The sequence below is a fragment of the Leucopleurus acutus genome (assembly GCF_964270905.1).
Source record: "Leucopleurus acutus genome assembly, chromosome: 2".
In the NCBI taxonomy this organism is placed as follows: Eukaryota; Metazoa; Chordata; class Mammalia; order Artiodactyla; family Delphinidae; genus Leucopleurus; species Leucopleurus acutus.
The window spans coordinates 55,506,947-55,520,371 of NC_139143.1; the positions used below are offsets into that span (position 1 = coordinate 55,506,947).

The following is a 13,425-nucleotide window of genomic DNA, read 5'->3' on the forward strand; positions in this document are numbered from 1 at the left end:
TAAGTGGGGTGATGAGTAAGTGGGGTGATGTAATTTATATACTTTGGGGGGGGTCTGGAAAGGACTGTCTGAGGTTATGACATTTAAACTGAGACCTGAAGGGTGAGTGGGAGAGAGCATGATTAAGTTTGGGAAGATGAGGGGGAGAAAAGGTTAGAAAAATCATCTTACAGGAAGTGACACTAGAGTTGAGTCTCAGAAGTCAAATTGGTGTGGTTGAAAATGTCTGTATTTGTGCATATAAAGACTATAAGGAATATACTGAAAATGCTAACAGGATGTTATCTGTGGGCAACGAGATTATATATACTTTTAGTTTTCTTGCTTTTTTCTTTACCATATTTTCTGTGTGCTTTTTTAAAAATAATAAAACATTACTTTAAAAAAGGAAGGAAGGAGGTTGTTTTCATAAATGGTTGTTTTCATACAGGCAATGCTGGGTTGAGACTGGGGTGTATGTCTGTGGCTGGGCAAGGTAGTATGGCCAGGCAACAGCCTGGAATATTTAAAGAATTGCTAGCCACCGATAGCTTCTTACAACCACAGCATGGCATTGGGGGTGGGTAGTGAGACATGGGACAGCAAAGTAGTCAGGAGGTCAGGCCAGGAAGGACATTGTGTCATCAGGAAGAGTTTCAAGTCCATCCAGCTATCACTGGGGAGTAACGTGATCAGATCTGTAGTTTAGAGACACCCGCCCTGGTGACAGTGTGGAGATATGTAGGACGCCTGCAGCCATCAAGGTAAGCAATATCCAGCGGGGCAGGGAAATGTTGTCTTTTTAAAGCAACACATTCAGTGAAGTGACCTGAGGTTTATTCTCAGCTATTCTCCGTGGCTTGCTGGTAAATCTGTCAGTTCTTGTCTATACAGACCAATACGGCTGAGTTGACTGATTAAAACATTAATTTCAAATGATTAATTTGACCAGTCTGATGCCAAATAACTGGGTGGCTGCAATTATTTCTTTCAGCTGTTTATTTCCCTGTAGCACAGACCCCGTCTCCCTTTATCACGGTCTTCGCCATGGTTCCCTTTTGGATCTTGAGAGGACGGGAGTACCTGTCCTTTTCCTACCTTAGTGAGAGATCAGAATGAGGTAACGTCTGTGGAATGATTGATTTCCTCAGACACAAAAACTGCCGAAATATAAACTGTCATTATTATTTGCTCTGATACCAACTTTTTGTGCAGGTTTTAATTTTGTCTGTTCATTTTAACCAAATTTGAAGTCTCCATGACTACAATAGAAGAACAGAAGGAAAAGAATGCTTCTCTGTTGGAACATCCTAAATGATATCATTTATTGTAAAATGTGGATATTTTAAAGGATGCCCACATTTTAGAAAGGTGTAAATGCTGTTCATATGGTGTTCCAAGCCAGGAACACTTTTATGTTCTAGCTGTGGGTGATACGTGAAAACCTTGAAAAGATATATCAATAAGGACTCTAGAAACAGACTAAAAAGATAGCAGGATTTCATGGTAGAATTCAGATGGAACAAGATATGTTTATTTATTTAGCTTCTAGGGCAGGGTCTGACTCTCTGAGACCTGAGTAATAAGGTCAAGTGTGGCCATGAATTGACATCCAAGTAGTTTATATTCTGAACACCTGAGTAGAACTTTTGGGGAAAACTGTCATGTTTTCTTCATGGATCCTTCATGGGTGTATGGTTAGTCTTTCCAGCATGATTAGGATATTATAATAAGTTAGCACCCTTTTTCAAGAGGCAATGAGTGTGTTTGAGGCTTTGCAGTTAGATTAGAGTTCCAGCTCTGCCACTGACTATCCGTGTGACCTTGGACAAGTCCCTTAACATTTCAGACTCACCTGTTTAGTGGGAGTAACAAAGCCCACCTTGCAGGGTAATTGTAGGGGAGTAAAGAAGATAATATTTATAAAGCGCCTGGTATTTGATAAGCTCTTTAATTGTTACCCTTACTGTTGTTATTATGTGCACTCTTAAATAGCAGAGAGCTATGCTTGCAGTTACTCAAGAATTTTGATTTCTAAACATAAAACAAATGAGAATCACTAGGGTGATGGGAAGCAAAGGAGGAAAATAGAGATTGGCATGGTGGAAAGCCTAAATTAGGATTTCTTGGCGCTCAGGGAGCTGAGATCCCAGGTCCTGTGCAGCATCTGGGAATTTGGGGAATTTAGCCAACATCTGGGGCCCGCATATCCCCGGCTGTTGATGCCAATGCCAGGTGCTTGGCACACAGAGATTAGGGTGAAGCTAGGCTGAGGCCTAATCACTTAGCTAGGTGGTCCCAGAGCTCAAGCCAATGCTGGCTGACCCTGGTCCACTGAGTCGCTGTCTTGATATTTGTCACTGGTGTGTGTCCCCAGCCACTGCTCAGTCCTCCTTTCCTCCCTCCTGGGTCTTGTCCTAGTCAGGTGTTCTGCTTCCAGTCAGGTACCCAGCCTGTGTCCTATTTTGGTTCTCAGCTTAAGGAGAGCAAAACTCCGCAAAGGTGAGGTATTTGCTAAAAAGGTGGGACCTGTGTTATTTTGCAAAAGACTCTCAGAAACTGAAAGGATGACATTTTAGTGGCAGAATGATAGGCAACAGGTTGATGTTTGGGGTCGGGGGCTCTGTCTGGCATTTGTGATTGGGATACGTCATCACGCACTGGCTACACATTCTGCTCAGAGGGCCAATCCTTGCCAAATGTAGTGTTTTTAATAGTGTTCCCCTTACTTGGAGGACATAAATAATCAGGGGAGTGGCTCAGTGCAGGGGCGGTATTGGTTCATCACCTGTTCCCTTGCCACCGGATGCAGTGACATTACTTGCAGAGCGAGGTGCTTGTATGATGCCCTACTGCCTTTTCCGTCGGCTCAATTCAGGAATCCCAAGCAAGGGGGTTTCTGCCAGTGTCTCTGCACTTCCTGCCTTGGGACCCACCCCTGTGGTTGCCTTAACGATGCCTTGGCTTTTTGGGTGCCTGGTGCTCTGTACTGCCATGAGGTGCTGGGAATACGTCTGGAGAGGGGGGCAAAGAGTACTCCATAAACGTGGAAAATGCTACACTAGGAGGTTTATTTTCAGAGACTGTCGATTTCCATGACAATGTGGAAATAATGTTACTACTGCCTACATTTTCAGGATCACTTTCTGGTTTTCAGGCCCTGTGTTAAGCACTCTTCATGATGTACTGGGCACCTGTTGTTTTTGTTGGACCTGCATTCCTCCTAGTCTCTGGTAACAGCACTTGACTTTGCTCTTGGGAACCACCCAGCCCCTAGAACATGTAATCTTAGGGGCCTGTTTTATTTGCCTCCCCTTTACTCCATTGGTGAAGGAGGGATTCTCTCCAAAGCGTTATGGGGGTGGATGGACACATGACGCCTGACACTGGACAGATGAGATTGACAGAACTTTGTGAGTCACATGCTCTCGCAGGCTGGGGGAGGAGGACAGCACAGGCCGCACAGGGTCACATGGGGGCTGCATGTGGGAAGAAAGGGAACAAGCAGAGGCTGTGGGAGGCAAACTTTGTAGTATCAAGGGTTTGGGGTGCCCCGTGGTTTCCACATGAGGATGTGATTGGGTTGTTTGAATAATTCCATGAGCTGGCAGGGAGCTGAAGCCAGCTACTCAGGGAGAGGCAGGACTTGCACTTGGTCTGTTTGATACGGAGGGTCCTTTGACTAGGGGGCCCTATTTGCAGGAGCAGAGAGGGAGGAGAATTTGTGGTTAGGTCATTCGAGACCCTCCCAGTTTTCCCCAGATATCAAGGCACACATGATATTGGGTCTGAATTTTAGGCTTTATACCACACCTGTAAATCCACATTCTGTGCCCTGCACTGGTAACGAGGATGGGTGTATGACCTGTGCTAGACCGATCAGGCTCTCTCTTGGAAATACAAAACTTGAGTTGAGTGAAACAAGGTGGGAACAATGAATGGAGCTGATGAATCCCAATAGGGCTGCCCTGAGGAAATTGTTCCTTTCTGTAACCTGGAATCGTGGTGTTTCACTGCCTTTTCTGGGACCTGACAATTCATTTTATTCTCTTGAGCCTAGGCACTATCTTGTTAGTTAACTTGTCCAGAGTTGGATTGTTGTAGATGTTTCCTATTGATTGGATACTATGACCCTAAGGGATACGTGATTTTTGGTATCCTTTTTTTTTTCCTCTTTTTTTTTTTGCGGTACGCAGGCCTGTCACTCTTGTGGCCTTTCCCGTTGCGGAGCACAGGCTCCGGACGCGCAGGCTCAGCGGCCATGGCTCACGGGCCCAGCCGCTCCGCGGCATGTGGGATCTTCCCGGACAGGGGCACGAACCCATGTCCCCTGCATCAGCAGGCGGACTCTCAACCACTGCGCCACCAGGGAAGCCCTGGTATCCTTTTTTAAAGATGAGGAAACTGAGGCAAAGGAATGTTAAGTTTCCCTGAGCTGGCAGAGCAAGTGAGATTTGAAAAAATAAGAATTAACTTGACAATAGTTTGCAACTCAGTATCTTTTTCTTTAAGACTGGGAATAGGTAGCTTGTCAGATTTTTAAATCCCAAGTAGGCAGGGGAGTGCCAGTGAGATACAGTGTTATCCAGTGCCAACACCTGGTCATCCCATGGTATGTCATCCAGTCTTTGGCCCTATGGAGTAACTTACAGTTCACCAAGAGCTAAGGAAATGCAGTCCCTGGATTCTAAAGGTGATTAGGTGTGGGGTGCCACATTGATGTGGAGATTGTAATTAGAGAGAGAAAGGTCATTGTCTTCTACTGGCTTGGGTGGGTTTGAGCCAAGCATGTATTCTGTCCCAAGTGGGAAGGGTGTGCACGTGTGTGTGCGTGTGCATGTGCACATGCATGTGTACATGCTTCATAGTTCAGATTCTTGAGTTGTTTTCCTCACTAAGCACTGAGGCCTGGCCTTTGGTGAGCAGAGAGAGCAGAGATGAGGAGAGCAAAATTGGTTAGAATGGAAATGATGAGAGCCTAGGGTTTCCCACTAAGATATAAGACCCATAAAATTAGGGAAGTGAGAGAAAACTGGACAATATCCTATAAAGGACAAAACCCCCTACACACACATAAAAGCACATCGGCAGAAGTAGGAGGAAAATCAGGAAAAAGAAGAGCCACTAAAACCAAAGAAAGAAAGGAGGAGAAGGAGCACGGTTAGGTCACTCCTTCTTTCTAGGTCAAAGGGTGCTGGCTGTCCCAGCGTTCCGCACAGGTGAGCCCTTCTTTCCCCTCTGCTCTGCCTGTGTAGAGCTGCTCAGGGGAGCTGTGTGTCAGCGAGCAGGTGCTGGGAGCAGCAGCGTCCCCTTGGATGTTCAGAGGCCGTCACTTCAGGACACACAGCTCCGGGACGTGGGGAGAGAACCGGTGGTAGCCCTGAGCCTTGCCCTCCACTGGGGCCCCAACTGACTCCCCAGAGTTTGCAGTCTGTGGTTCTTAACTGGGTCTGAGGGCCTTGGTGCAGAAGGACACAATGGGCCTCTGTCTGGAGCCAGTCGGGTGGCAGGAGAGATGGAACTGTGCTAAGGCACGTGGAGCTAAAATTATCCTGTCCGTATTTCTGCAGCTGAAAGACATACTGTGAAAGTCATGGGTATTATGCTGTCAATCCACAGATGGCTTCACACCCCTTGCCTGAGCCATGATTTCATCTCAGGGGTGGGGAAGCCCAGGAACGCCTCCTTGGAGATGGCTGCTCTTCAGTGCGGGGCTGACAGTGGCTGTGAGCCACGTCTGTCTCTCCTTCATGCATCTCCTTGAAGGATGCCTTGGGGCCCAGGCCAGGGTTTCCTTTCCAGTACCACCTGGGAGGTATATGGGCAGAAAGTCCTTTGTCAGGTCGCCTTGTGCAGGGAGGAGGCCAGAGTGGACGACACACAGAGTGCAAAGCTTTCGCAGTTGATCACGGCACTAACGAGTACTTCTTCCCAAGCGTTGCCGCTGCTGGAGTTAGACTGTCTTCGGTGAATCCCAGCTGCACTACTTACAAGCCCCGTGACATTGGCTTAACCTCTCAAGCCTTGCTTTTATCATTGGACAATGAGAAACTTACTTCATAGGTGGTTGTGATGATCGAAAGAAATAATCCACGTAAAAAGCTTAGCACGATGCTGACAGAGAGAAAGTGTCTAGTAATATACATGTTCCTTATTGAGGATGATGATGACCAGATAGTTGTCTTAGGTGCCTCAGCCCTTGGACTTTTCCTGGCCACAGCATGGAGATCATCTGATCCCAAGTTAGGGGGTTATTGGAATGATTATCCTGGTGGTGATGGGGGTGGGGGAGGGGGAAGACAGGAAAAGGAATAAGGATGGTTGACAAATATTAAAATCAAGTTGTTGATGCTTCTGGGCACACCCTATCCTGCTTTGTTCAAAGCCAATCTCAGATGGCCAATGTTCTTAGAAAGCTGGTTCAAACCACAGTGGCTGCAGTCTCTCAGTGGGCAGGAGGCCGTGTTCCTCAGCTGGACCAGCTCTGAGCACCGCGAAGTAGAAGGTTGTCTTTGTCTCTCCAGCCTCCTTCCTTGGGGCCCCTTTTTTACAACGGCAGTATCCTCCAAGCCACGTGGGGTTGTCCTGTTCTTTTCTTGTTCTTATCAATACCTGGTTTTAGAACAGGATCTGAAACGAATTCACACTGAGATGTAAATGATGGACAGTCTAAAGTGTTACCTCTTCAGGGGAATTTAGTTTTTGAAATAAAATATACTTAACTCCCACATTAATTTTAAGAGTGGGGAAGGCATTCTGGGGGTATCAGTTCTTCCTACTTAGGTGGTTAATTACGTGCTCAATCTCAGTGTTCAAATCTCTACCTGCTCAGTTTAGCAGGTGGCATGGTTAGCACCAGTTGTACAGGGGAGTCAGTCTTTACAAGATGTATATTTTTAAAATAAATTTATTTATTTAATTTATTTTTGTTTGCGTTGGGCCTTCGTTGCTGCGTGTGGGCTTTCTCTAGTTGCAGCGAGCGGGGGCTACTCTTCGTTGCGGTGCGCGGGCTTCTCATTGCAGTGGCTTCTCCTGTTGTGGAGCACAGCCTCTAGGCGCATAAGCTTCAGTAGTTGTGGCACGTGGGCTCAGTAGTTGTGACTCGCAGCTCTAGAGCGCAGGCTCAGTAGTTGTGGCGCATGGGCTTAGTTGCTCTGTGGCATGTGGGATCTTCCTGGACCAGGGCTCGAACCCGTGTCCCCAACGTTGGCAGGCAGATTCTTAACCACTGAGCCACCAGGGAAGCCCCTACAAGACGTATTTTTGAAAAGTTTCTCAGGGACACTGGAGCACTGAATCTCCTGCCCTCTCTCCCTCCCTTTCTCCCAAAACTCTTCAGTTATAGGAGAAACTATAAAGTAGGTGGCTGCTTTTCCCTTGCTGAGTGATGCTTTACAAGAGGCATTTCTGGGAACTTGAAACCCATGGCAAGAATTGGAAGGGTCCGTCAGCTCCCCTATACACAGCCTTGTCTTGAGAGGAACTTCAGGGACCTCCCTGGTGGTGCAGTGGTTAAGACTCTGAGATCCCAATGCAGGGGTCTGGGTTTGATCCCTGGTCAGGGAACTAGATCTCACATGCATGCGGCAACTAAGAGTTTGCACGCCGCAGCTAAGAATTTGCACGCCACAACTAAGGAGCCCACCTGCTGCAACTAAGGAGCCAGTGAGCTGCAATTAAGGGGCCCACCTGCCGCAACTCAGACCCAGCGCAACCAAATAAATAAATAAAATATTTTTTAAAAAAAGGAACTTACTCTCCCTTGTCCTTTATTTGTGTTGTCAACGCTTGTTCACGATGCAGATATTTACTCTTACCTTAGTACTGATTCTATGAGTATTAGGGGATCATTTCTAAGGCTTTGGCTTCATGCTCATCCACATCAATACTGAATGTCCTAGAGCAGTTTTTAAAAAATATTGTGATACAGAGTGAGAATATACCTAATGTGTGTGTCATCTCACATAACAATTCTTCCTTTTACTATGTGTAAAATATGTTGTTTGACCTCTGAAACCAGTTCATTGATTCCCTAGGTCACCTGCAGTGAGGAGGCACCTACCTTGCACACATACAAGCGAGCCGGTGTGCTGAGTGCCTCTGACCTTGGTGCTGATAATGACCACGTAAGCCTGGCTGGAGGTGCCTTCTGAGAATGCCTCTCTCATCGCTAACAGGAGGCCACCCTCTCTCCCACAACACACCAAGGACAGCTTGGGGCCCAGATGCTCTCCCAGCAGTGGGGGCAGTGAGGGTGTGTCTGGGATTCACACACTGCAAGTGACACACACATAATCCACCTTACCAATTCCTCTTGCCATCATGGAAATGGCAGCGAGGGAGTGGAAAGGAATCTGTTTTAGTAGGAGAATCTGGGTGAAGGATTAGTGTTACGGAGCCACACTCTTGTCCCACTTCACATGTGGGTCCATCATGGCTCTTGTCCTCTCTCCTGCTTTTCCCAAGTTGACACACTTGACTTCCATGGATGACTGAATTGGGGAAGGCTCCTGCCCTTTGAGGGGCAGTGTCACAGATTCCAGGCCTAGGGATGCAAACCAAAAGGAAGGCTGTGACGGGCTTGCCTGGAAGTGGCTGAACTGAGAGCATGTGACACACTGAGTGTTTGCTTCCTCAGTGGTTAATTTATCAGTACATTCAGAAATGCTGTCTCAAGGGGAAACCTCTCCAACCCATTATCGTGAATGCTCGTGTACCCTGGGAAGTGATTCCTCTGCTATTTTCTACAAGCCGAGAAACGTGCATTTTATGCAAGCAGAGAAACACAGAAAATTGCAGTATGGTTCTTGGAGAAATCCCTATTTATCTGAGCCTTGTTCGATCAAAAGCCACCTAGGTTCTGTTGATATTTGCGTTAAAAACTGTGCTATTTAGGCTCATATTTAAAGCTGTAGTGAAATTTCAATTGTATAAACACCAAGTGTGTGTGTACACTTCCTGAGAAGATGGCAAACCTTAAAGGCAGACACTGTATCTCATTCCTACTTTCTACCTCCTGCAAAACCAAGTGCCGTGCTGTACCATTTCTTGCCGTTCAATAAATATTTGTTAAATGAATGATGTAATTTGTGGCTTAACTCCTACAAATTTTAATCTCAAACCAGCTTTTCTCAACACTCAGCCCACTCCCTGCACCCCTCCCTGACTTCCCCATCAATGTGTGCTGAGGAAATGCAAACAAGACATAATTAGGAAGGTAAATGTACTTTGAAATGCACACATACAAACAAATGTAGGCCAAAGGCAAATTTAAATAGTTTTTCAGAATTGTCTGTGGTTATTATCCCTTACCCTCTGCTGGCCCAATTTTAACAGATAATCAGGTTAGAGCTGATATTGGTTCTGTATTTCCACTTTAGAACAGAGGGGAAAGGTAGGAGGATGCTGTGAGGATGGTTCAGGAGAAAATAAAGTTAGAAAAACCCCAGAGTTGTGTTGAGTCGAAGACTCAAAAACAAAAGGGATAGTATATTTATTTTATTTTATTTTTTTAATTAATTAATTTTTTTAACATCTTTATTAGAGTATAATTGCTTTACGATGGTGTGTTAGTTTCTGCTTTATAACAAAGTGAATCAGCTATACATATACATATATCCCCATATCTCTTCCCTCTTGTGTCTCCCTCCCTCCCACCCTCCCTATCCCACCCTTTTAGGTGGTCACAAAGCACCGAGCTGATCTAAAAGGGATAGTATTTTTCTTAGCTGAAGCCTATGTCAATTTATATTCAGGCTACCCCTCTGCAAGCTCTAATTCTATTTGTTCTCTCATCTATTGTTCGTCTCATCTCTCAGGGCTGAGGCTGGGAATGGGTGGCAAGTAGGGTTTGTGAGACCAGAGCAGTTTGTTACCCAGACTAGTGTCATCTCCTCTGGGGATGATAAAACTTTGCCAGCCGCCCCAGGGAGCAGTTCTGCTTTATGCTTTTGCTAGCACCCAAGCAACTCTCCCAGAAATTTGGGTTGCAGGCGAAAATGCTCCTTCCCCTTCAGAGGGCAATTTGTAGAGGCTGAAGCCTGGAGGGCCAGGGATTTTTGCAAAATTTAGGTCAGGGCTCTGGCTGGAAACTGTGTACTCAGTCTGGACCATTCGGAATCCCTCTATCTTGTCCAGCATTGCAGGGTGCACGGCACATAACAGATACTGAAAATGAATGAATGAATGGGTGAGTGCATGAATGAACTTGCTGAAAACAAAGTACTCCTGCCTTTTTGTCATTGGCCTACACATTCCAATGACCCAGTGTACTCCCATTTAGTAGAGGTGACTTGCCATGTACTTGCAGTTAGTGGACTGTGATATATGTTAGGTGGATACATATTTGGTGTAAATGAAGGGACAGAAGTTTTTAATCTCCTTCAAAATATTGGGTCATCTCCCAATGATCCATTCCTTTGACCTGGTCTGAAATTCCCATCATAATTATCACTTAGGGGTTAGATAACAAAGCTGAAGAATTGAATTTGTTTAGGAAGTCACTGGAAAAGTGTAACATTGATTTATTTAAGAAGTCACAGATAATATAAATACTTTACTTAGGATTGGACTTTTAACCCTCTCTCAGGTTAGCTGGCTGATCCCTTTGTTAACAAGTATATGAGAGGGACTTCCCTGGTGGTCCAGTGGTAAAGAATCCGCCTTCCAATGCAGGGGATGTAGGTTCGATCCCTGGTCAGGGAACTAAGATCCCACATGCTGCGGGGCAACTGAGCCTGCGCACCACAATTATTGAGCTCTCGCGCCTCAACAAGAGAGCCTGCGTGCTGCAAACTATGGAGCCCATGTGTCCCGGAGCCCACGCGCTACAACTAGAGAAGAGAAAACCCACATGCTGCAACTAGAGAGAAAACCCAAGTGCTGCAACAAAGAGACTGCGTGCTGTAATGAAAAGATCCTGCATGCCTCAACAAAGATCCCGTGTGCCAAAAAAATAAGGAAAATAAATAAATAAAATAAATAAATATTTAAAAAAACAAGTATATGAGTTATAAGGCAAGAGCTTTAAAAGCAGAGAATCCAGCAGTGATGAGGAAAGATCTAAGGGTGGACAACAGCTCAAGGTTTCAGCTCAAAGGTTGACTGGACTCCGACTCCGAAGGGGAGACCTTTGCCTCTGCCTCTTTAGATAGAGGATACTACTTTCCAATTTTATCCAGACCTTGCCCCATCCCCAGCTGGAAGTCAAGATCCTTTTTTTTTTTTGCGGTACGCGGGCCTCTCACTGCTGTGGCCTCTCCCTTTGCGGAGCACAGGCTCTGGACGCGCAGGCTCAGCGGCCATGGCTCACGGGCCCAGCCCCTCCGCGGCATGTGGGATCCTCCCGGACCGGGGCACGAACCCGTGTCCCCTGCATCGGCAGGCGGACTCTCAACCACTGCGTCACCAGGGAAGCCCTGCAGGAAACTTTTTTATGGTACACTTGGAGGGGCGAAAAGTTGCATTTGTCCCAAGGGAAGATTGGAATATGGCACGAGAGAAATGGTAACTCGCATCTGCTTTTTCTTCTGAGTCTGACACCTTGCTGCTGAATGAAATTTCCTAAAATGCAGCTGTTATGATGTCATAATTCTGCTCAAAGACATCCAGTGGTTGTTTTTTGTCCATCAACTCAAACTCCTACTATTCTACTCCATGACTCCAACTTCACTTTTTTGCCTTATTTGGGACAGAGCAACAGGTAGGGGAAGAAGAGGCCTAAACGTCATGTTGGACATACTTAACAGGGTTTCAAGAAAACATGACAGTATAACCGAATCACTTTGCTGTACACCTGAAAATAGCACAATGTTGTTAATCAACTGTGCTCCAATATAAAATTAAAAATTAAAAAAAAGAAAACATGACAACCACATTGAGTACATTTATATGACAAATTTCTTACAAGGATTCACAATACATGTAATTTATTTATTAGAATTGGGAAGCTTGGAAAGAATATTTGACTGGGATTGGGAAAACTTGAATATGAATCCCAGCTCTACTATATTACTCACAATAAATCCCTAAATAATTTAGTTTCCTTCTGGTGTCTCAGTTTCCTCAAAGATACTTAGTCCACTGGGTTGTTGTGGTGATCAGAGTAGATAGCTGCAAAAGAGTCCTTTCAAACGCTAAATTTTCAATTCAAAGTTCTTTCAAACACAAAATTTCATCAATTAACAAAAATTAGAGATTTCATTAATTTTTAAGTAAAGTGTTATTCAGGTTTTTTTTGTACTTAATAAAATGAGAAAGCTAGTAAAAAGAATTTGGTCTTCCTGAGACACCTCTGAATCCAGGAACTCTATATCATGGAGGCTATGGAAATTAGAGGGTGGAAGATGCATCCTGCATCATCTGCAGGCAGAGTCCACCTGAGGTGGTACCTGGGGTCTTGGCTAGAACACCACCCTGGACTGGCATCTCTTTCTCTCGAAAGGGAAGCCAAGAAGAATGATGCTCTTGGTTATATCTTAGGGCAGGAATGCTAAGGGGTCAGAGATTGGTGTGCTTATTAAAACACACGGCGACGTGGGCTTCCCTGGTGGCGCAGTGGTTGAGAGTCCGCCTGCCGATGCAGGGGACGCGGGTTCGTGCCCCGGTCCGGGGGGATCCCACATGCTGCGGAGCGTCTGGGCCCGTGAGCCATGGCCGCTGAGCCTGCGCGTCCGGAGCCTGTGCTCCGCAACGGGAGAGGCCACAGCAGTGAGAGGCCTGCGTACCATAAAAACAAACAAACATAAAACACACAGGGACAGAGTAACCCGATGATTTGTAGAGTGTATGTAGGGGCGCTGTTTGGGGGGTCAGGCTGGGGTGAGCGGTTACACCTGCTTCCTTCCATGTTCCAGGGCAAATGGCTTCAGCTGCTGCCCAGCAACAGCCAGCTCATCAAAGCCTTTGAGAACAGCTTTGAAAATGTGTTAGCCAATAGCCGGGCGGGACTGGCCTGGCAGCTGAGGGACCCCCTCGCTGGAGCAGAGACTTCCGAAGGAACAGATGGAGGCCTTTCTCCCCCTGGCTGGCTCTCAGGGCTTGTAGGCACGCAGGACTCAGACGCTCAGACCGAAGCAGCTTCTTACCACGTTTTCGCCCTTGGCCCACGGCTCCGGAAGGAGTCTTATACACCACTCTGCCGTTTTCCTTTGTGGGGTGTGAGGTGCCGGATCTTATCCAGGGCAGTCACCCTGCAAAGGTTTGCTCTCCCATTAAATTTGCCTTGAGTCTTCTCATGTGTCATTAATCAAGCAGCTGAACCGAGCGGGCACTGCTGGAGCACAACATTCATTATAGTCCCCAAGGGATTCCTTTGACTAGATTCCAGATCTTTTGGTTCTTGGAATAGAGATATCCATGCTGCCAGGAAGGCCCAAGCCTGCAGCACGTTGCAGGCCACTCCAGGGACTTTCCCTGTGTCCTTGTCGCAATCCCCAAGGTTCTGTG

At 46.2% G+C, this 13,425-nt stretch overlaps 1 protein-coding gene across 3 annotated transcripts in view; it reads left to right on the top strand.

The window, feature by feature from the left end:
- The first annotated feature begins 682 nt into the window (after positions 1–682).
- Positions 683–13,425, top strand: part of RGS8 (regulator of G protein signaling 8) — a 69,733-nt gene continuing 56,990 nt past the window's right edge. For all 3 annotated transcript variants that reach the window (XM_082863061.1, XM_082863064.1, XM_082863065.1), the window contains exons 1-2: positions 683–743; positions 8,016–8,105. The gene's annotated coding sequence lies outside the window, so the exon portion shown is untranslated. The remainder of the gene's footprint in view (positions 744–8,015; positions 8,106–13,425) is intronic.